Source organism: Neovison vison, chromosome 11, assembly GCF_020171115.1.
Source record: "Neovison vison isolate M4711 chromosome 11, ASM_NN_V1, whole genome shotgun sequence".
Lineage (NCBI taxonomy): Eukaryota > Metazoa > Chordata > Mammalia > Carnivora > Mustelidae > Neogale > Neogale vison.
In genome coordinates, this window is record NC_058101.1 from 209,284,094 (window position 1) to 209,307,212 (window position 23,119).

Here is a 23,119-nt window from a genome sequence, read left to right on the forward strand (position 1 = left end):
AACCATGCGAGAACATAGAAACGCATGAGTGGTTTTGTTTTATGCCGTAAGTTTGAGGTGGATTGTTACATAGCTGCCGACAATTGGTACAAGTGAGTTTTGCTTGCATCAGTCACAGGAACAAAAGGTGATCTATGGATGACTAGGTTGTGTGGATTTCACCCAAATATTTATTTTTATAATTGGATGATTGGTTTGTTGATTGATTGCTTGAGGAAACACATGACTTTGGCTCTCTAGGGCTCCACTAAAAAAAATAGCTAGCAGACATCTCTACTCAGGGAATGGAAAATGGAACTGCAACATTTCTTAGAGATTACCCAGTTCAGCTCACCCGAATAGGTTAGGCAGGATGGATTTCAGTAGAAGCTCTTCATAAAAATTCTTCTGACTTTGGCAACATTTTACCCATTCTTTGTGAAGGTTGGAAAAGTACAATCAATACGTAAATATATTTTCCAGCGTATACATGTTTATCTCCACCATATACAGTGATTTGGTTGGATTCCCATGTGTATCAAAATTTGTAAGAGGAGTCTTAAAACTCTGGGACCACATCTTATGGTGAAAAGGCAAGAACTCTTATTTAGAGAAGATTATGATGACTGTAAGAGATCTATGAGATGGATAGGCTTTACCTTAATTGATGGTTATTCCTAGGAATATAGTAGACTTTAATTTTCTTCTGATTGCAAAGATGCATTTAATGTAGAATTTGGATTTTTGGTCAGTTTTGTAAGCACAGTATAGCCTGTCATATTCTGATTTTTGTTTGTTAGTTTTATTTTTAAACTCTTTCCTTTTTCCAGAATGGCCCAGAAATATAGGTTGTTAATATAATAAAAACAAACAAACAAACAAACAAACAAACAAAAACTATTCACCTACTATCAAAGGAAAGTAAATCTGTGGGTAACAAACTTGTGCACATAAATTACATATAGGCCACAGAAACTTCTGTGTCTTGTCCAAAACCTCTATGGTAAATCTTAGACATTTGTCCTCACGTTGCTTCTCTTTTGTTCTTAAAGCAACTAGTTTTCTAGAAATATGCTAGCATTCTCCAAGGTCAGTATCCTAGTAAAACTAAAAAAAAAAAAAAAAAAAAAAAAAAAAGATCAGTTTAGGTGATCAGTATAGAAGAGTGTAGCATCTTAAAGAGCACTCTAATATCTGACTTATTCACTCTGGAATCATAACTGGACCTTTCAAAAATGACCAACGTTGTAAACTTAATTATTGAGGATGATAGGAAAGAAGAAAACCAGTTGACTCTGAGAAAAACTATATAAAGATGAAGACTCTTGCAATGTGTGGAGAAACAATAGTCCAACAAAACTGAAATATATTGAGAATCCCAGATTCCACTCTCTAAACTCTGAGGAAATAGTTAGTGATTGTAAGGTATTGAGTTATTGGTTCACTCATGCCAGAATATACATGATTTGCCATGTAACATATCAATGCCTTCTCACTGTGGGCCAGGGGATATATAAATCCTTTTAGGATTAGCCATGTGGCTTATTTTAGGCTATGGAATGTTAGCAGATGTGACACAGTCTGAATCTGAAAGGGTACTTGATGGCTTGGAGTTACTCTCTTGTTTCATTTCTGTTATTCTCAGGACAACATGTTTGGACTAGCTGGATAATCCCAAGGGATGATGAAAGCATCACAGAACAAATCCACCCCTCACTGAATCCAGTCTATATCATTCAACACTTGACTGGCCACAGATTTATGAGTTAGCCAAGCTGAGATGAGAAGAAACACCTGCCCTAGTAGCTGACAGTCAGCCAACACAGAGAGCCATGAAAATAAAGACCATTGCTTCAAGCCACTGAGTTTAGGAACAATATTATTGGCATAGTTAACAGATAGGTTTTATTAATAGGTGAATGAATGGCTTAAGAGGTTCAACTACCATGATGTCTGGCTTTTTCCCTTACAATCTCAGAGTAAATGCCAACAAAATGCCAAGAAAACAGTGGAAAGTCCCTTGAGTGAAAGGAACACATTTTTGCATCAATGTGTCTAGGCTGGAAGGTGACTTTGCCATTGAGAAGGAATTGGCCAGGCACAACTGTTGGAGAAAACTCATAAAAAAACAATATGAGAGGAACATCTGGGTGTCTCAGTCAGTTAAGCATCTGTCTTCAGCTCATATAATAATCCCAGGGTCCTGGGATGGAGCCCTATGTTGGGATTTCTGCTCACAGGAAGCCTGCTTCTCTGTCTCCTTCCCCCTTATGCTCTCTCTCACTCCCTCTCTCTCTTTCTGTAATAAATAAATAAAATATTTTTAAAAGAAAGAAAGAAAATAAATGTGAGAGATCTACTTTTTCCTTTCAGCCAATGCTGGTATAGGCAAGCCTGAGATTTGGACCTCTGGTGCAGAAGACTCAAGAGTAGTATCCGAGTAGCTTAGAAGCCTTGCATAAATGATGAGCTGAGAGGAGGAAAAGTCAGGTTGTTTGCAGGGAGTTTCTTCCTCAAAACTTTCCTTCCAGTCTCCCTAGCTGATTCATTAAATTCTAAGTTGTGCCTCATTCTATTATCACTTCTCCTTATGCAGGGAGTTTCTGGTGCCTGGAACTCTGTATCATATCTTTCTAAGCACAGAAGCTTACTGGTTTCCCTCACATATACCACCTCCCAGAACAGCTGAAGGATAACAGATCTCAGAGATCAAAATAAATGTTAAGTTGCAGAGCACAGGCATTTCAAAGCAAGAACATGTATGATTAAATTCCCATGAGTAACAAAAGTATTAGAATAAGTAACATAGATTTTAGCATACTTTTAATAAACATGCTAATAGGCATTACAGAACATAATACATTATGAATCAAAAACAAGAAAACAAAAATAAAGGTCCATGCATAACCATTTAGTTTAAAAAACATCTCATGGCAAGTGTAAAGTACATGATAGATGAGGTCAATGGCAATATAATCATCATTGTCATACAAAAATATCTAGAATCCAAAAAGGTAAAAATTTATAATGCTTACTATCCAGTCAAAGATATCGAGGAATATATAAGAGCAAGAAAATATTCATGATAAGGAGCCAATTCAATCCATCAAAATGGATCCAGAAATGACACAGATTTTATAAATAGCAGAAAAATACACTAAACCAGTAATAACTTTACCACATACATTTTAAAAAGTAAAATAGAAACAATGAATATATTTTATTTTTTTTTAAAGATTTTACTTATTTACTTGAAAGAGAGAGACAGCATGAGAGGGAGGTCAGCGGGAGAAGCAGACTCCACACTGAGCAGGGAGCCTGAAGCGGGACGTGATCTTGGGACTTCAGGATCATCACCTTAGCTGAAGGCAGTTGCTTAACCAACTGAGCTACCCAGAAGCCCAATGAATATATTTTAAAAACCTGAATTTCTACATACAAAAAATACAGAGTACAAGATTAAAAGAAAAAAAAGCACACTGGATGAGATTAATGGACGTTTAGACAAAAGAGAAGAAAATACCTGTGCACTTGAAGGCATATCAATAGAAATTATCCAAAATATGAAACACAGATTAAAAATTAATAATAATGACAGGGTGACAGGTATTAAGGAGAGCATGTGTGTGATGTGCACTGGGTGTTATACATAACTAATGAATCATTGAACACTACGTCAAAAACTAATGATGTCCTACACAGTGGTTAACTGAACACAATAATAAAATAAAAGTAAAACTATAATACTATTTAAATAAAAGATTGGGAAACCAGTGAAGTGTAGAATAACATCACTCAGGCAAATTTACACATAATTTGAATCCCTTAGGAGGACTCAGGGCAGAAAATTATTTGAAGAAGTGATTGCTAAAAAAATTCCAAACTGGATGAAAACTATAAGCCTACAAATTCAAGAAGCTTTGCAAACATTAAGCAGCAAAACGTTACAAAAAATATCAGGGCATATCTTAATAACATTGTTCAAAATTGATAATACAGGGAAATTCTTAGAAGCAGTCAGAGAAGATAAAGACACATTTCCTATAGAGCAACAGAAAGTAAGGATTGCAGCTGATTTCTCCCTTGAAACAGTAGCATAGTGCAGTCAGAAGACATTGAAGGGATGTCTTTAACACGCTGAATGGAAGACTCTGTCAACTTTGAACTCTACAACGATGCAATCATCATTGTAAAGCCAGGGTGACATAAAGACTTTTTCAGACACATTGAGTGGAATGAATTTATCATCAGCAGACCCATGCTGCTGGAAATATTAAAAGAATTCCTCCATGTAGAAGGAAAATTGCATTAGAGGAAATGTGGATATACATAAAGAAATGAAAAGCTCTGAGAATGAAAACTACATGAGGAAACGTGGAAGGTCATTTCTTATCATTTAAATTTGTTTTAAACATAATTGCTCAAATAAAATAATTGGTGTGAAGTTGATAACATATTAAAAATAAAACATATAAAAACAGCTCAAAGATCAGAAGAAGGATAGTCTTATAACATCCTGTACTTATATGCACAGTGATATAATATCACTTGCACTTAGAGAGTTATGAGTCAATGATGTATACAATTGATTTTAAAGACACCACTAAAACATTAAGTAGTACATTATATCTAATAGGTCAAAATGACATAAAATGTAATTGTAAAAACATATATATATAAGAAATTCAATACAGTTTAACAGAGGATCATAGAACAAATGGGGTATATAAAAGATAGGTAGAATATAATAAATAAAACAAGATAAATATAACTAGCTATACCAGTAATTACAGTAAATGTAAATAGTATACATTTTCTGATTCAAACACACGGTTTGCAAAAACTAAGACCTAACTACTTGCAGCCTAAAACAAACCCATTTCAGTATCAACATGGACTGGAAGAGATGATGCTGAGTGAAATCAGTCAAGCAGAGAGAGTCAATTATCATATGGTTTCACTTATTTGTGGAGCATAACCAATAGCATGGAGGACAAGGGGCGTTAGAGAGGAGAAGGGAATTTGGGTAAATTGGAAGGGGAGGTGAACCATGAGAGACTATGGACTCTGAAAAACAATCTGGGGGTTTTGAAGGGGCGGGGGGTGGGAGGTTGGGGTACCAGGTGGTGGGTATTATAGAGGGCACGGCTTGCATGGAGCACTGGGTGTGGTGCAAAAACAATGAATACTGTTATGCTGAAAAGAAATAAAAAATTTTAAAAAAGACAAAAATAAGTTAAAAGTAAAAGAATTTATCAATAAACAATTGCTTTTTATTGCTGAGTAGTATTCCATGATATAATGTACTCCCAGTGTGCTTAACGGTTCACTCACTGAAAGTCTCCTTCACTCACCTGAATTGTGTCCAGTTTGGGGCTGTTATAAATAAAGCTTCTTTGAATGTTTGTGCACAGGTTCTTGTAGAAGCACAGGTTTTCACTGATACGCACAACGACGTGGATGGATCTCTGAGGATCACGCTGTGTGATAAAAAGTCCCTAGAATTTACATAGCCCATGAGTCTATTTACATGAAGTTATTGAAAGGATGAAATTATAGGAATGGAGGACACGTTAGAGGTTGCCAGGGGTAAAGGATAGGGTGGAGGCAGTAGGAGGAGGTAGGCGAGCCTTAAAGAAACAGCAAAAGACATGTTTGTGATAAAATAACACACAGTAAGTTTTAAGTTATTTTTTCTAGAATCAAAGATTCAGAGAAAAACTTCAATGTTTTACTTTTTAAAACTATGTATTTGAGAGGGAGAGAGAGAGAATGAGCAGGGGGAGGGGCAGAGGGTGAGGGAGAATCAGACTCCCTGCTGAGCATGCTGGGCTCCATCCCAGGATCCTGAGATACCGACCCGAGCAGAAGGCACACACTTAACCCACGGAGCCGCCCCAACACCAATATGTTAATAGTAACATATCTCGTTACATATTTTTAAGTGAAATAACACAAAATGGTCTGTTTCATAAAGGTAAATTTAGAAATTCCATTTGACATTTCTTCTTCTTTGCCAAGGTGAGATATATCTTCATGTTTCATTCAGTTTTTGAAACATAGAGAAAAAACTATCATTCAATTTATACTGCTACTGTTTTGTCTTTTTGTACAGTTATGTAACAATATAACAGTTTTCAATTTCTTAACCAAAAATATGCAAAGTTTTACCTAAGGCAACACAGACCACCATAATTTCTGTCTTTCAAGCCAATTTCTTATTCCTTTTATCTACTAGTACTGGTCGTAGGAAAAAGCAAAATCCCATATTCTCACAATTTTTCCACTTTTTACCTTCTCATCTATTTTATTATGCATGTTCTCTAGCTTGCATGCATTTCCCATCTTCATCTTAACAAACATGGCTTGTTTTTCCAGGAAGAGACTGGGATTAAACCTCCTCTAGAGGTTTCTCCATTGATCTCAGTCAATAATGATCTCTCTGCATCATTCACGCAGCATATGCTGTGTATCTCAGTATTCTGCTTATTAGCGTACTTGCCTAGAAGTGTCCTGCATATATTAAGAAATAACCTGTATATAAAAATGCACCTGTTAAGTGAAAGGCTAAAAAACTAGTAAATTCAAAGGATAAGAAATTTGTTTAAAAAAAAAAATATATATATATATATGTATGTGGCTTCTTTTCTGTGAAATCCATGGCCTAAAAAATATATTTAGGCTCAGCGGGTTTGAAATAGAAACATTTCAAAGGATGACAACTTTGAACTAAAGTTTCTGTATATAAAAGTATTGGATTTCCAGAGCTTTTTATTCTAGTGAGAAACTGAATGTACAAAAAAAGATCAAACATGCCTTTTTATCTCAGTTAAGAAACAAACAATAGGAAAATTGTGACTCTGAGCTTAAACTTTTAATAATGAGAAACACTGTGGTCTGTAATAAGAGCTGAGAATTAATGTGTTCCTAACCTTAATAAGTCAAAGTTGTTTTCAAAACTTAGTTTTGATGTTGACATTTCAAAACCATCCTACTTATCAGAAGTAAACATTTATTTTTTATGAAGCAAAGCTATATTAAATCAGAATGAATCAGCATCTCTTATAGTACATATCATCTTTGGATGCATTAAAATTAGAAAAGCAACAATTATTTGCTGCTTTTCAAGCCACTGAGTTTAACACTATAAATTGGATCCAAACTTCTAAGATTAGCGAATAACAGAGGTTTATCTAATAAACATTATATTATAAAAATATTTCCAGGAGTTCTTAGTCTAGAATAATATAATCGACTTGATAACATAGGTTAAATACATCTGAAAATTTTGCCTTAAAATCTCTCTACAGTAGGGCACCTGGGTGACTCAGTCGGTTAAGCCTCTGCCTTCAGCTCAGGTCATGATCTCAAGGTCCTGATATCGAGCCCCACATTGGGCTCTCTGCTCAGCGGGGAACCTGCTTCCCCCTCTCTCTCTGCCTACTTGTGATCTGTCAAATAAATAAATAAAATCTTTAAAAAAAAATCTCTCTACAGTATAAGACTGATTACTCTGATTCTTTAAGGACCTACAGATGCAAATCAAGAGCCAATTACTTTGATGTCTCTGCTATAATGTTATAATTCATTTGTGTTTGTTATTTATTGGAAATACCATTTTCCCACCAACCGAGCCTTCAGAGAGGTCCCCGTGCTTTGTCTCTAGCACAGGTACCTGGGTTAAGAAGTCTAGCTGTCAATGTTTTGGACTAAATACGAGACTCCTGGCCCAGGTGGGGGCTTGGTGCAGGCGTTAGGAGGTTGAGAGCCATTGTGTGGCTGGAGACAGAGGGTGCCCATAAGCCGCACTTAAGTGGTCAACACTGACAGGTGTTCAAAAGGCTCAAAAGAGACTATGGAAGGATCCTGTGACAGCAAATGCAATGAACACATGGAGAGCCTGTGAGTATTTCTGCCAGAGTCCCAGTGCTCTGTTCTAGCAAATTATCTCTAACATGATTAAGGGAAATATATTTATCTAGAATGATCTAAAAGAGCCAAACTCTATTTCTGCCCTTGGGAATCATAGTCAGAAACTTTGTCCACAGGCATAAGTGTGAGCTTTCCTGGTAGCTTCTTAAGGACCTAGAAATTAACATAAACTGCGCTTAGGAGGGAAGGGCTATTTATGCACATAGTTACATAATCACTCCATGGGTTTTTACATCCCTAAAAAAGTTATCCTAGAGTGTCCAGAAATGGTTACACTGAGATTGTAAATCATACATTGGGAGGATACCCAATTTTGTTCGATCCCTAAAGTTTTACTTTTTTCAAATGGCAATATTGTAACATTTTCTAAAATGCAATTTTTGTAGGAAAGTATTTTTACTAAATACATCCTTTTGCATGAGTTTTACTTTTTGGTAGCTAGAGATGAGGCTAAATAGTTTTATTAATTCTAGCTCCAGAATTCTGATTGTAAAAAAATTCCCCAAACTTGATGAAATTGCACCAAAATTCTGTTATAATTTAGAAACAATGTCACAAATAATTGAAGAAAGTCTTTGGGGAAAAGAAGCAAAGAGGAGATGGCCCTGAGCAGAAGCTAGCAATGAGGAGCTGGTGGTCTGAAGGGCATCGCAAGAATGCTTGCAACTTGGAAATGTGGCTAACTGCCAGGTGCAGAAGGGTCACGATCCTGACTTGGTAAGTAAGGTGGGGAAGGAGAATGGGGATTCTCACACAGTCTTGGGAAATCTTTAAAGATAAATAATAGGTAAAACCGTGTCCTGGGAAAAACAACAACAACAAAAAATTTTATATAAGAATGTTATAAGGCCATTGGATATGGTGCATAACATAACCTGTAAGATTTATTCTTATCCTAAGAAAACAAATTCTCCCTGCAAGAAAATACCCTCAATAGATAGGAAATTCAAGATATTCTGTGTCTGTCTGTCTCTGTCTCTCCTTGACTCTTTTTTTCTCATTCCCTCCCTCACTCACACACACATACACACGCATACACAAACAGTTAGAAAATAAGGACAAATGTCACCATAAACCAGGATCACCAGAAATAATACTGAGGAGACTTAAACTCCCCCGTCAGAATTTTCAGATGTAGATGCAGAAAGTCAAATAACATGTCTATAAATAAATGGGGAACTTAAACATGTAAACATTGAAAAAGAATTTATTCAACTAACTAGAATTTTTTAAAATGTTAAAGACAAAAAGAAACCTGAATAAAAGTGTTATTGCTTATAAAGAATGAATGAAGAAAATAGATGAGAAGATATTTCAAATACAAATGAATCTAAAATGCAAAGTTTTAGGATATACACAGTATAAAACAAAACAAAACAATTTCTAATATATATTTGATGTGCTATGTAAGTGATATTTCTTTTATTGCACTTACATACTTTTCATCAATCTGAAATGTTATAAAAATTGAGAAGGACCAAAAATTTATTGTAAAAAAGTGAAATATTAAAAAATTATTTTAAGAAATATAAGATGATCTCCTTATGACTTCTAAATATGAGACAGAAATATCCTCAATTAAAAGTGGAAATATCCCTTGTTTTGACACATTAAAATGTAATACATGTAACAGAGAAAAAATGAAAAAAAAAAGAAATTAAATGAAAAACAGAAAAAATAAGCTTAAAACACAAAGAAAACATGAAGAACTAATGTGAAGAATATATTTTTTAAACCCTGCAAATCAAATATAGGACTAACTCACAGAAAAGGCCAATATTTCTAGTCAATAATTACATGAACATACGCACCATCAGATCAGTAATTCAGCATGTATAGTAGAATAGTGCTTATCAGATTGACTAAACTAACAAGACTGATAAAACTAAATGTTTTTGACGCCATAAAGAAAAACAGTTTCATCCTCTGCTGATGGTAATATAAACATACACCATTATGGGAAGAATTTTGGTAATATCCAACAAAATTAAAAGGTCACATAGACAAGAACTTTCACTTCTAGATTTGAATATCATGATCAAAGACACCATTATGCAGAAACACAAGAACATATAAAGGAATATTTGTTAAAATTTTGAAAAATGCTGTATGTTCAGAATTTTCCAGCTAGGGCTTAGATAATTAAATTGAGATATAGACAAATGAAATGATTAGGATAGGTATCACATATCAAAAATTAAGAATGTGATACACAAGCTTAGATTCATTTTATTATCATTCCTGGCAATTTTTCAAAGAGAAATTCCATATATCATTGTAGGTACCATGAACAGGGTAAAAGAATTAAATATGCATGGACAAGAAGTACACATCAACATCAAGACAGTGATTCATTTTGACAGAAGTAGGATGGAAGGGATTTCAGTACTAGATGGTGATGTCTTCCCTGTGTCTGTGAAGTTCTATTTCCTTACTAACAAAAACGGAAGGAAGGGATAGAAAACTCTATTTGTTAATTAGGGTAGATAGAGGCATATGTCTCTTCCAGATATTGAGGGTTAAGATGTCATACATATATTTTCTGGGGAGAAACACTTCAATCCATAACACATATATAATATTTGTATAATACGTGTAAGTAAAAATGACAACTCACATATTAGAGTAGAACTTGGGAGCCACACAAGCATTCTTGAGTCCTCCTAAATTTGCTCAACCTAGTTTCCACTTCTGAGGAAATATCTGCTTCTCTCCACATGTCTTTGGCTTTATATGCAGGAATTTCTCCATGCAACGAAAAATTTGGGTCAATATTTTATCTATAGGTTTTACATCTTTTTTTTTTTTCCTTACATTTAGGTCTGTGATCCATTTTAAGTTAATTCTTATGAAGGCTCTAAGGTCTGTGCCTGAATTATTATTATTATTTTTTCTGCATGGGGATGTCTAATTTTTCCTGCACCATGTGTTGAAGAGACTGTCTTTGCTCAATTGTGTTGCCTTTGTTCCTTTGTCAAAGATCAGTGATTCTGGGTATAGAGGTCTATTTTCAGGCTTTCTATTTTTTTTCATTGACTTGCCTATTGTTTCACTAATATCACATAGTCTTTATGACTGTAACTTTATTTTTACTTATTTATTTAATTTTTTTGACAGAGAGAGGGCACATGAGTGGTGGGGGGTGGGGGGTTGGGTGGGCAGAAGGAGAGGGAGAGAGAGAATTCCGAGCAGGCTTCACACCCAACGTGCAGCCCCATGAAAGGGCTTGATCTCATAACCCTGAGATCCTGACCTGGACAAGAGTCCCACTCTTTACTGACTGAGCCACCCAGGCACCCCAATTACTATAGCTGTATAGTTGGTATTGAAGGTAAGTAGTACATCCTTCAACTTTGTTTTTACTCTTGAATATAATGTTGACGTTTTTCTTCTTTCACATCATGAGGATTATTCTCAGCCTTTTGACTTTTCATATAAATTATAAAATCAGTTTGTTAATATCCACAAAGAAATTTCTGGGGATATTGGCTGAAATCACATTTAGCCTGTAGATCAAGTTTGGAAGAACTGACATCTAGGCAACACTGACTCTTCCTACCATACATATAGAATATCCCTCCATTGACTCAGGTCTTTGAATTTGTTCATCAGAGTTTTGCTCATATAGATCTTGTACGTATTTTGTTTTACACATGTTTGTTAGATTCATATCTAAGTATTTCATTTTGGGGGTGCTAATACAAATGGTATGATATTTTAAAAATCAAATTCCAGTTGTTTTTTGTCAATATATATAAAAACTATTTTATGTATTAATCATGTATCCTGAAACCTTTTTACAAGGCCTCATTAATTCCAGCTTAAGTTTTCTGGTCAGTTCCTTCAGATTTTCTACACAGATGATCATGGCATCTGCCAAAGAGACAGTTTGGTCTTCTTCCCCGATTTTTATGTTTCAATACAATTTTCTTGATTCTTCATCATCAAGGGCTTCCATTATGATGTTAAAAGGAATGGAGATAGGGTACATCTTTGCCTTGGTCCTGATCTTAGTGTGGAAGCTTTGAAATTTTTGCCAATAAGTATAATGTGAGTTGTAGTTTTTTGCTTTTGTTTTTGCAGATAGCTTTAATTAATTTGAGATTGTTCTGTTCTTTTACTTGTTCACTGAGAGTTTTTATTATGAAAGAATATTGAATTTTTTCAAATGCTTTTTTTCCCATCTATTGATTATAATCATGAGGTTTTTCTTTTTCCTCTGCAAAGTGATGAATTATATTAATTAATTTTCAAACTTTGAACCAGCCTTGCATAACTGGGATAAATCTCACATAGTCATAGTGTTTATTTCTTTTTGTTCTTTTTTTTATTCAATTGGCTAGTATTTTGTTGGAGAGTTTTGAATCTAGGTTCATGAGAGATATTAGCCTGTTTTTCTTTCCTTTTTATTCCTGTCATGTCTTTGTCTAGAGCCACATAGAATAAGGCCTCATAGAATGATTTAGGAGGTATCCCCTCTGTTTCTGTCCTCCGAAAGAGATTGTAAAAAATTTGTATAATTTGTTCCTTAAATGTTTAATAGAATTTCAAACAAATCAGGGAATACATCTGTGTCTGGTGTTTTCTGTTTTAGAAGGTCATTAATAATTCATTCAATTCCTTTAATAGATATAGGCTGACTTGTGAAAGTTTTATGGCCATTGTTGGTTTGTTTCTACTTGTGTTTTGTGGTTCTCATAGAGATAGGCTGTCATCCAGGTAGTCTTGAAATATTGTCCATGAGTTTTTATGCTTGCCACCTAGCTTTTACTTCTGATTTTCTGTGGAGAGTCAAGATTAGAAAATAGTCAACCTCATGCCACTCAGATTCTTCCTCTCAATCATCATTTAACTGACTGGGTAGTATTTAACTTTATGAGTACTTAAAATATTTAATTGATAACACATTTCCAAAAAAAAAAAAAAAACAAATAAACTGGATCTCTTGCTAGAATATAAAGTTAACAAGAACAATATCTTTGTCTTTTTTTTTTTAAGATTTTATTTGACAGACAGAGATCACAGAGAGGAATGCAGAGAGAGAGGAGGAAGCAGGCTCCCTGCTGAGCAGAGAGCCCGTTGTGGGGCTTGATCTCAGGACCCTGAGATCATGACCCGAGCTGAAGGCAGAGGCTTTAACCCACTGAACCACCCAGGCGCCCCTATCTTTGTCTTTTTTTTTCACTACTTTTCCAGCTAGGAAATAGAATAACACCTGACATATATTTTAAATACACACATACATATATACATAAATAAATTCTTAATCTAATTATTGCATAAGTGATAAAATAATTTTTCAGTTGAAACTTCAATTTTCCTTGATGTTAAATTCCCAGCAGTAGAATTTCATCATAGGGGATGTAAAAATGTAAGACCTTTGTTAAGAATTATTAAGTTATGGGGTACCTGGGTGGCTTAGTAGGTTAAGCATCTGCCCTAAGTTCATGTTTTTCCCTCTCCCTCTGCCTGTCACTCCCCTTGTTGGTGCTCTCCCTCTGTCAAATAAATGAATAAAATCCAAAAAGAAAAGAGAGAGAGAATTACTAAGTTGTTTTGTGCTAATAAAGAAATGAACTGAAAGAGGAAGAAGTTAACATATGTAAAAAGCTGTAAGGAAATCAATCAGATTGGATCAGTTGGTGTTTTGTACCTGGCAGATTTGGTTGAGGTCATATTAAGCCTTAAAAAATCAAAGCACATGCTTTTACTGGGGATAGAAAGAAAAATCAAGGGAATCTTAAGTAGGGGGGATAGAGTAATAATAATGGTATGCCTTCTATACTTATCTAAGAATGTTGTGGACTAATGATAGTAATGATAAGAGTACATGAGCTCACTATCCTTGATTCCAGTAGCACTGCGTTAGGTTGAAGAAAACCTTGACAGAATTCAAAGCAGCCCTCTGGCATCCTTCTTCTTATCTAAATGATGAGACAGAAAATACTCACCTAAATGAGGTTACTAATAACCTTTTTTTACATGATTGGTACCAGATTCCCTGCTCAAAGTTTACTTTTATTGGTATGGTAATGACATAAAATTAAATTTCTTCTTCACTGTTAGGGACATTTTAATGAAATTAATATAACTGTGTCAGCTTTCTTTTGATTTGTGTCAGCATTGTTTATCCTTCTCATTTGCTGTTTTTGTTCAACTCAGTCACATTTATTAACGAGCCTTCCTTCCATTTTATACATAATGATACTTAGCTTTCTTCTCAAGGGGATGTGACTTCTCACATCATGTTAATAAGAAAAGCCGAGTAAGATATTCAAAAAGATAAAATTGTTCTAAGATCTCCATCTTCATCTCTACTCCGTTGTGACATCATCATTACATGGAAGTTTTGAGAACACAGGCTCAGATTTCCCAAATCTGCCGAGTATGATATGCCTCCCCAGGCCCTTTTCTTGTACTCTCATGTCCAGCATTAAATTTGGGGGAATTCTCTGCCATCATTGTTTGTGCTCTTTTCTCTTTCTTCTCCTTTTGGTATTCCCTTTACACAAATGTCTAAATTTTGCAACTGTCCCATCTTACACATTCTGCTGCACCATTTTTATTTTATCCTTGCATGTCAGTTTAGAAATTTCTACTGATATGAGTCTAAGCTGACTGATTCTTCCCACAGCCCATCAGAGGCTTTCCTCATTTCTATCATCGTTTTTAAAATTTATTTATTTTTAAATGTCTTGCACTTCCTTTACATTCTTTCTTGGAGTTCCTATGTTTGTGCTTGCCTCACCCAACTGTGTTTGCGTGGTGTCTGCTCTTTCCTCACAGCCCTTGCCATAGTAACCGCAAATGTTCTACATTCTAGGCTGACAATTCCAACAAATCTGTCATATGTGAGTCTGCTTCTAATGTTTGTTTTGTCTCTTTAAACTGTGTTTTCCTTTCATGTGCCTCGTAATTTTTATTGAAAGCCAGACATGATGTACTGGGTAAAGGAATCGAGTAGACATACCGCTAGCATGAGATTGATGTTTTGTGGCAGAAGGTACACTGTGCTTACTGTTCGCTGTAGCTGCTGTTGTCCAACGCTAACACTTCCTGTGCTGTCCTTGTTTTGTCTCTCCAGTGGTCTTTGGATTTCCTCAGAAACTTCTTTTAAATAAGATCCAAGGATGGAATTATGTCAGCTGTACTCCTCCCATGTCATGTTCTAGCCTCTGGGCTTCCGTTTCCATGAGGTGTGGTGATCTCTTTCCATCTGTCTGTCTTTCCAGTTCACCCTCTGACCTCAGTGGCCTGAGAGATCTAGAAGGGGCTGTTGATTTGTTTCACTTTGTTCAGATTTCTTAGTGTGAGGATGGGAAAGACGACTTCAAAGCTCCTTCTGTGCTGAGCTTGGGGCTGGAAGTTCAAGAATCATTTTATGAGTCTTACTGCGTAAGTTGAGGAGCAGGTTGAAACTCAGAACAGTGAGTCATGGAGACATTAGGAGCTCAGCCCCCCTTGGAGTCAAGAGTTTTAGAGAGAAAAAAATAAACAAACAGTATTTCAAGTTCACCTGACCCAATTTCTTCACTGTAAAGATGATTAAGGTCCATGGAGATTAAGTGACTAGTACAAATAAGTCAGCATGTTTTCTGTGGCAGCATCAGGAGGCAACTTAAGTTAACTGAACCTTTGCTCAGGACTTTTCAACCAAAATTGCACTTCTCAGCACAGGCTTAGAAAAGAGCTTTTGGCTTCTGTAAGACAGGTGTGACAATAGCAATTATGTGGTCAGAAAGACAAGGGTAAAAAACAGGAGAAGTAACTTTAGAATATGAAAGGGAGTAGTCCTGAAATCTAATTACCTTGAGTATGGTTTGGGGAATTAGCTTTCTTTTTGTTGTTACAAGCCTGATAAGTAGGTCTTTGATTTTTACTCTTATCTCAGTTCCTAAGTAACATGAGGCAATTAGATCGCAGGCTAAAAACCACTAGTGAATAGATATAATCAACAGAGCCAAATCCCTTGAGAACACATGGCTTTGGCTACAATTTGACACATAGAGCAATGTTACATTCACCACTGTAGCTGTATTAATTAAAAATAAATAAACCTGTGTGTTCCATCAGTTGCCAACCGGTAGCTTTCCATAGCATCAATTTTTATTAATATGTAAATGCTCAAGCATTTAAAATCATGATCAGATTGGCCAACAAAACCAGAAAACGTTTGATTAATGCTCTCTAATGTGGATAAGAAACACATCATCAATTAGATCATAAACAATTTTATTTTATTTATTTTTTTCTAAGATTTTATTTATTTATTTGACAGACATATCACAAGTAGGCGGAGAGGTGGAGGTTGGGGGGAGCAGGCTCCTTGCTGAGCAGAGGGCCCAACACCAGCTTGAACTCAGGACCCTGAGATCATGACCTGAGCTGAAGGCAGAGGCTTAATCCACTGAGACACCCAGGCACCCCCATAAACAATTTTAAATTCATCTGGTAGCAAAGAAAACTCAGATTGAGCTCAACAATTGTAACAGAAACAGAGTCAATATTGTTCTAACAGCTTTAGATTCATTTTGATAGCAGTGTTTTTTTCTTATAGGTATTCTATAGCCTAACTTATGCTTTTCTATTATAATCTGCTTAATGCATTTACCAATTAATGTATTTACTTATGATCATTTAATGCATTTACCTTATGATCTTAATTCTTTTGGGGGCAGGAAAAATTTGCCTGACTTGACTTCATATCAATAAGTTGTTATTATGATTAGTGAGAAAAAGTCATCTGTTCTATTGTTAGTCTTTATATAAACATATCACTGGCTCAGTTTGAGTGAGAAAAAGGAGACTTAATATTTGCATTATCTCATTGAATTTGATTATCACAAGCCTGCAAAGAACTTAAAGCCCCAATGAAGCAATTTTGATGCAAATAAATTGCTCAAGGGACAACATTTCCCAACATAGTCTACAAAAATGTGAGTGTCATTTGATGGCAATCTGTTCACTTCAAGTGCAGACAAGGCCCAGATGTGCAATTCCCCTCATGATGCTGGTTATACTTAATGCAGTCTACCATTGAGCCCTGATGCTAATATGTGTGGCTGACTCAGGAGGTCCAGGTATGAAATCCCATTTTTGGAATGCCTTGGGGAACCTGTATCTGAAGAATATACTTCAATAAATGCTCTTACAGAGAAAAGAATATGGGGTTTCCAAACAAGTTTGAATTAAAATCTAATGTCTGATTTGCTCTCTCTGCAGAGGATACTATCCTCACCTGAAAAATGGACACATGCCATTTTTACTGAGTTGTGGTGAGAAGTGAATATAAGAAACATAGGAACAACAGATTACAGTGCCAGGCACATTTTAGTTTGTAGACGAGTTAACGGCCGTCTCCCAGCCTCACCCAGGCTCTAACCCATGCCCGTCATTAACACATTATGAGTCAAACTCAAATTTCTCCAACTCCAACACTGACACTTTGCTTCCAATATTGCTTACAAGATTTTAGACAAAATGAAAAAAAATAAAGGAAAACCGTGAATTTTATCATTTATAATTTTATCATTTATAATGATTTATAATGATAAAATTCATACACACCTTGTGTGTATTTATATGCACACAATGTAATCTCTGTAAAGATGACTAACTGTGGTAAAAGTTCATCATTAGTTAGGAAATGTAGAAAAAGGGAAATGTATTTTTCCTCCAGTCTTCCAAGTTTTCAGCTGGGTCCCCCATAGCTCACAACAGGTTAATGAGAAAATCATACAAATTTATTCAAGATAAGGTTTACATGACACAGGAAAGAAATGAGGATGAGAAGCAGTATTCACGCTGAGTGATTCTGTGCCAGGCTGAGGAGTGGGGCAGTGGAAAGCTGTGACGGACAGCAGTGATCCACTTGCAGTAAATGGGGGACTCAGCCAAGCCTGTCCCTTCAGATTCCTCTCTGCAACCCTCCTTCTACAGGGGTAAGGATGCTGCTTCTCCAGGTACAGTGGCCCCCTCTCTGGAGACAATCTTATGGTCTGCTTCATGGGAAGATCCAGCACATATTTCTCAAACTGCCAGATATCCAGTATGAAAACTCCAAACTTGGGGGTAGCGTGTTCTGAACCCTATCAAAAATAAGCTGGTACAAGATTATTTACAACCACGTGTTACTTTTAAATTATTGTTGGTGGTACTGACTCTAAGATAAAATGCCATGTTTATTTTCACCCAGAGAGTCATTATTTTAAGCCCATTCTTGAATATTTGATATCTAATTAGGGCAACTCAGTTCACATTTTACATTTATTGTAATTATTGATATACCTGGTTTTAAATCATCCAAATTACTCTTTTATTTTCTTTTCATTTTATCTCCTATTCTACATTTCTTTTTATTTCCTCCTTTTGTATTATATTTTAATTTTTTTCTATTAACTTTTAAATTGTATATTTTATTTATTTATAATTCTTAGTGGTCACTCGATGCTAAAATATACATGGTTCATTCATCAAAATCTAATGTAAAGTCATATTTACCTCTTCCTGAGACATCCAAAGATCTTGGAATTTCTGAACCCTAGAAAAGTGTGCATTTTTCATTCTATTTGGAATTAATTGACTAATTTTTCAAGGACAAACTGGAGCTTTACAATACCTGATATCTCTTAGCAACATTTTCTAAATATCTCTTCTGGCAATGGAAACAAAAGCAAAAATAAACTATTGGGACTACATAGAAATAAAAAAAAATCCTTTGCACACTAAAGGAAACCATCAGCAAAACAAAAAGGCAAACTCATAAATGGGAGAAGATATTCGTTTATGATATATCTGATGAGGGGTGAATACCCAAAATATTTAAAGACCTTATTCAAACCCCTCAGACTGTTTTTCAGAGTCCATAGTCTCTCATGGTTCACCTCCCCTTCCAATTTACCCAAATTCCCTACTCCTCTCTAACGCCCCTTGTCCTCCATGCTATTGGTTATGCTCTACAAATAAGTGAAACCATATGATAACTGACTCTCTCTGCTTGACTTATTTCACTCAGCATAATCTCTTCCAGTCCCGTCCATGTTGCTACAAAAGTTGGGTATTCATCCTTTCTGATGGAGGCATAATACTCCATAGTGTATATGGTTCAGATTGGTGACAGATGTTGCTACAGGAACACCAAGAGGCTAGGAATATTACTCACATTAGGGGGCTTTCTTCAGAGAGCAGGGCAGGCCTGCCAAGCAGGTCCAAAGTGTCCTGACAGAGAAAAAGGAGATTGGCATGAGTCTTTTATGGTGGTTGGGGGAGGTGCTGGAGTGAAGTTTCCTATGTGCCCACAGGGACTTGGCATGGTTTTAACTTCCCACCAGTAGCAAAGGAGGAAGCACTTGGTCTTTCCTATCAACTTGCCTAGAGTAGTCAAACATCAACTTAGGCAGACTCTTAATTAAAAATAGTATCTCTGGGGCGCCTGGGTGGCTCAGTGGATTAGGCCGCTGCCTTCAGCTCAGGTCATGATCTCAGTGTTCTGGGATCGAGCCCCGCATCGGGCTCTCTGCTCAGCAGGGAGCCTGCTTCCCCCCTCTCTCTCTGACAGCCTCTCTGCCTACTTGTGATCTCTCTCTCTCTGTCAAATAAATAAATAAAAAATCTTTAAAAAAATAGTATCTGTGTTTTGTAATATGTCAACTTGAAGATAATTTCTAAAATTTTTAGGCAACTTAAACCCTTGTATTGATATTAAATTGAGTTAATAAAAAAAAAAAAAGACCTTATTCAACCCAACAGACACACACACACACACACACACACACACACACACAAAGCCCACCAAATCTGATTAAAAAATGGGCAGAGAGCCTGAACAGACTTTTTTTTTTTTTTAAAAGAAGACCTACTAATGACCAATAGACATTTGAAAAGATGTTCAGTGTCACCATTGAAATGCAAACTAAACCACAAGAAGAGATCACTCTGCACAGGTCAGAATGGTTAAAATAAAAAAGACAGAAATAACATGTACTGGTGAGGGCTTGGAGACAAAGGAAACTTGGTGCTGTGTTGCTGGGAATGCAAGCTGGTACAGCCACTATGGAAAACAGTGTGGAGGTCCCTCAAGAAACTACCCTAGAAATACCTTATGGCCTACCAATTCCACTGGTGTGTATTTCCCCAAAGACAATGAAAACATTAATTTAATAAGATATATATATATATCTTACATTTATTACAATATTATTTATAATAGTGAAGATATGGAAGCAACCCAAATGTTCACCCACAGATGAGTGGAGAGAGAAGATATTGGGTGTGTCTGAGTGTGTGTGTGTGTGTGTGTGTAATGGAACATTACTCCGCCATTAAAAAGAATGAAATCTTGCCATTTGCAACAGCATGGATTGATCTAGGGTATTATGCTAAGTGAAATAAGTCAGACAGAAAAAGATAAATGCCATATGATTTCACTCACATGTAGATTCTAAAAAACAAAACAAACAAATAAACAAACAGAAAGCAGAAACAGACCTATACATACAGAAACAAACTGGTGGCTACCAGAGGAGGTAGTGGAAAAAATGAGTGAAGAGGAGTAGGAGGTACAGGGTTCCCATTATGGAATGAGTGAGTCATGGGGTTAAAAGGTACAACAATGAGGGTAGTCAATGGTATTATAGTAGTGTTGTATGCTGATAGAAGGTAGAAACACTTGTGGTGGGCAAAGCATACCGGCAGACTTACTGAAACTAATGTAACATTGTGTGTCAACTACACTTCAATTTAGAAAAAAGTCACATAAAAAGTCATGTGTCAAGGGGTTGAAAAGTACAGCGTAGGGAATAGAGTCAATACTGTTGTAATAATGTTACATGGTGACAGGTGGTGACTACCTCCTCATGAGAAGTGCATAATACAGAATTGCTTATAGACTTGCTGAATCACTATGTTGTATACCTGATACTTAAATAAAATTGTTATGTTGACTATATATTTCAATTGTAAAATTTAAAAAAATGCCATAACCTTCCTGGTGCCAAGCGTAAAAACTACCTGTAACGATGGCCATTTTCCACTTGACATCAGAAGGGCTTTTTTTACTTGGAAATGTTCCATTGTCTTCAAGGGCATTCCATTTGAAAATAAGGTTCACCTACTTGTCGTGTGTGGTATGCTAATGATTGCCTCTTTACAAGAACACAATACCACCACACTCCTTATTCCTCCAGAAGTCCATACCAATGACTTCTAAAGACAGAAACTTTCTGATGGCTGCATACTACTCCATAGTGTGTATGGACCACATCTTCTTTATCCATTTGTCCATTGAAGGGCATCTTGGTTCTTTCCACAGTTTGGCGACGGTGGTCATTGCTGCTATGAACATTGGGGTACAGATGGCCCTTCTTTCACTACATCAGTATCTTGGGGGTAAATGCCCATTAATGCAATTACAGGGTCATAGGGAAGCTCTATTTTTAATTTTTGGAGGTACCTCCACACTGTTTTCCAAAGTGGCTGCACCAGCTTGCATTCCCACCGACAGTGTAGGAGGCTTCCCCTTTCTCCTCATCCTCTCCAACAGCCATCAGAAAGGACGAATACCCAACTTTTGTAGCAACATGGACGGGACTGGAAGAGATTATGCTGAGTGAAATAAATCAAGCAGAGAGAGTCAATAATCATATGGTTTCACTTACTTGTGGAGCATAAGGAATAACACGGAGTACATGGAGAGATGGAGAGGAGAAGGGAGTTGGGGAAAACCGGACAGGGAGGGACGCCTGGGTGGCTCAGTGGGTTAAGCAGCTGCCTTCGGCTCAGGTCATGATCTCAGCGTCCTGGGATTGAGTCCCACATCGGGGTCCTTGCTCGGCAGGGAGCCTGCTTCTCCCTCTGCCTCTGCCTGCCTCTCTGTCTGCCTGTGCTTGCTCTCTCTCCCTCTATCTCTGACAAATAAATAAATAAAATCTTTAAAACAAAACAAAACAAAAACCGGACAGGGAGACGAACAATGAGAGACTGTGTACTCTGAGAAACAAACTGAGGGTTTTGGGAGGGAGGTGGGTGGGAGGTTCAGTGAGCCTGGTGGTGGGTATTAGGGAGGGCACGTATTGCATGGAGCACTGGGTGTGATGCATAAACAATAAATCTTGGAACACTGAAAAAATAAAATAAAAAAATGTTCATCTGAGGAAAAAAAAATGCAGAAACTTGCTGGTATAAAATGCTCCTCTACTGTTTCTTTGCTTCCTCGTTTGCCACCAATGGACACATCCAGCCCGGCAGGTAGAGAGGAATGGAGAGCACAGGGCAAATATTCCACATATAGACTGACTTCTCTAGCCTGATCGTGACGTTTCAACCACTGAGGATGCATCTGGCCCTTGCTTTCATCTTGATCGGATGTGTTATTAGTATTGTCACCGTAAAAGGACTCTATTTAGGAGAATGCACTCATGCAAAGCACATTCTTCGAGGTTCCTCCCCATCCCAGACTGAGACCTAATAATATGCTGTACAAATACAGAACGACCTGTTCAATATGTTAATAAGTTTGCCTTCATCCTCGCCTTTGCTCAAATCCATATTTTATTGCAATAAAGGAACAATGGGTTGGTGTTAGAGAAGAAATCTGAGCATCTGTCTCTGGCTAACAAGACTGGGTCAGATAGTGTGGGAATTTCTTTTCCTCCCTGATTCCTGTTTTCAAAAAAATAAAACACAATTCTTAATCCCCTGAGAATGCGAAATGTGGAATATAGAGACACTCTTTTGACTCCTGCTCTAGCAAGGGGGATGACTTCAGACCTCTCTACCCCAGCCAGTGTCATGTTTTCCTTTTCACACCAGGGATAAAGCTCTCAGCAGCTGCTGCTCTGGAAAGCTGCCTGGGATCAGTCACTTCCAGAACACTTTAGAACCAGTGAAGATTCCAGAGTTTTAAGATGTGAGTTTGAGCACCTTTTTATGCTTAACCTTATCTTTTTTTTTTTTAAAGATTTTATTTATTTATTTGACAGAGATCACAAGCAGGCAGAGAGGCAGGCAGAGATAGAGGGAAGCAGGCTCCCTGCTGCAGAGAGCCTGATGCGGGACTGGATCATAGGACCCCAAGACCACGACCCGAGCCGAAGACAGAGGCTCAACCCACTGAGCCACCCAGGTGCACCAACCTTTTTCTTTTAAATACATGTTTTAAAACTTTGATGAGAAGCTCTTACATGTGCAGTCATTCTTTACCACATGCCTT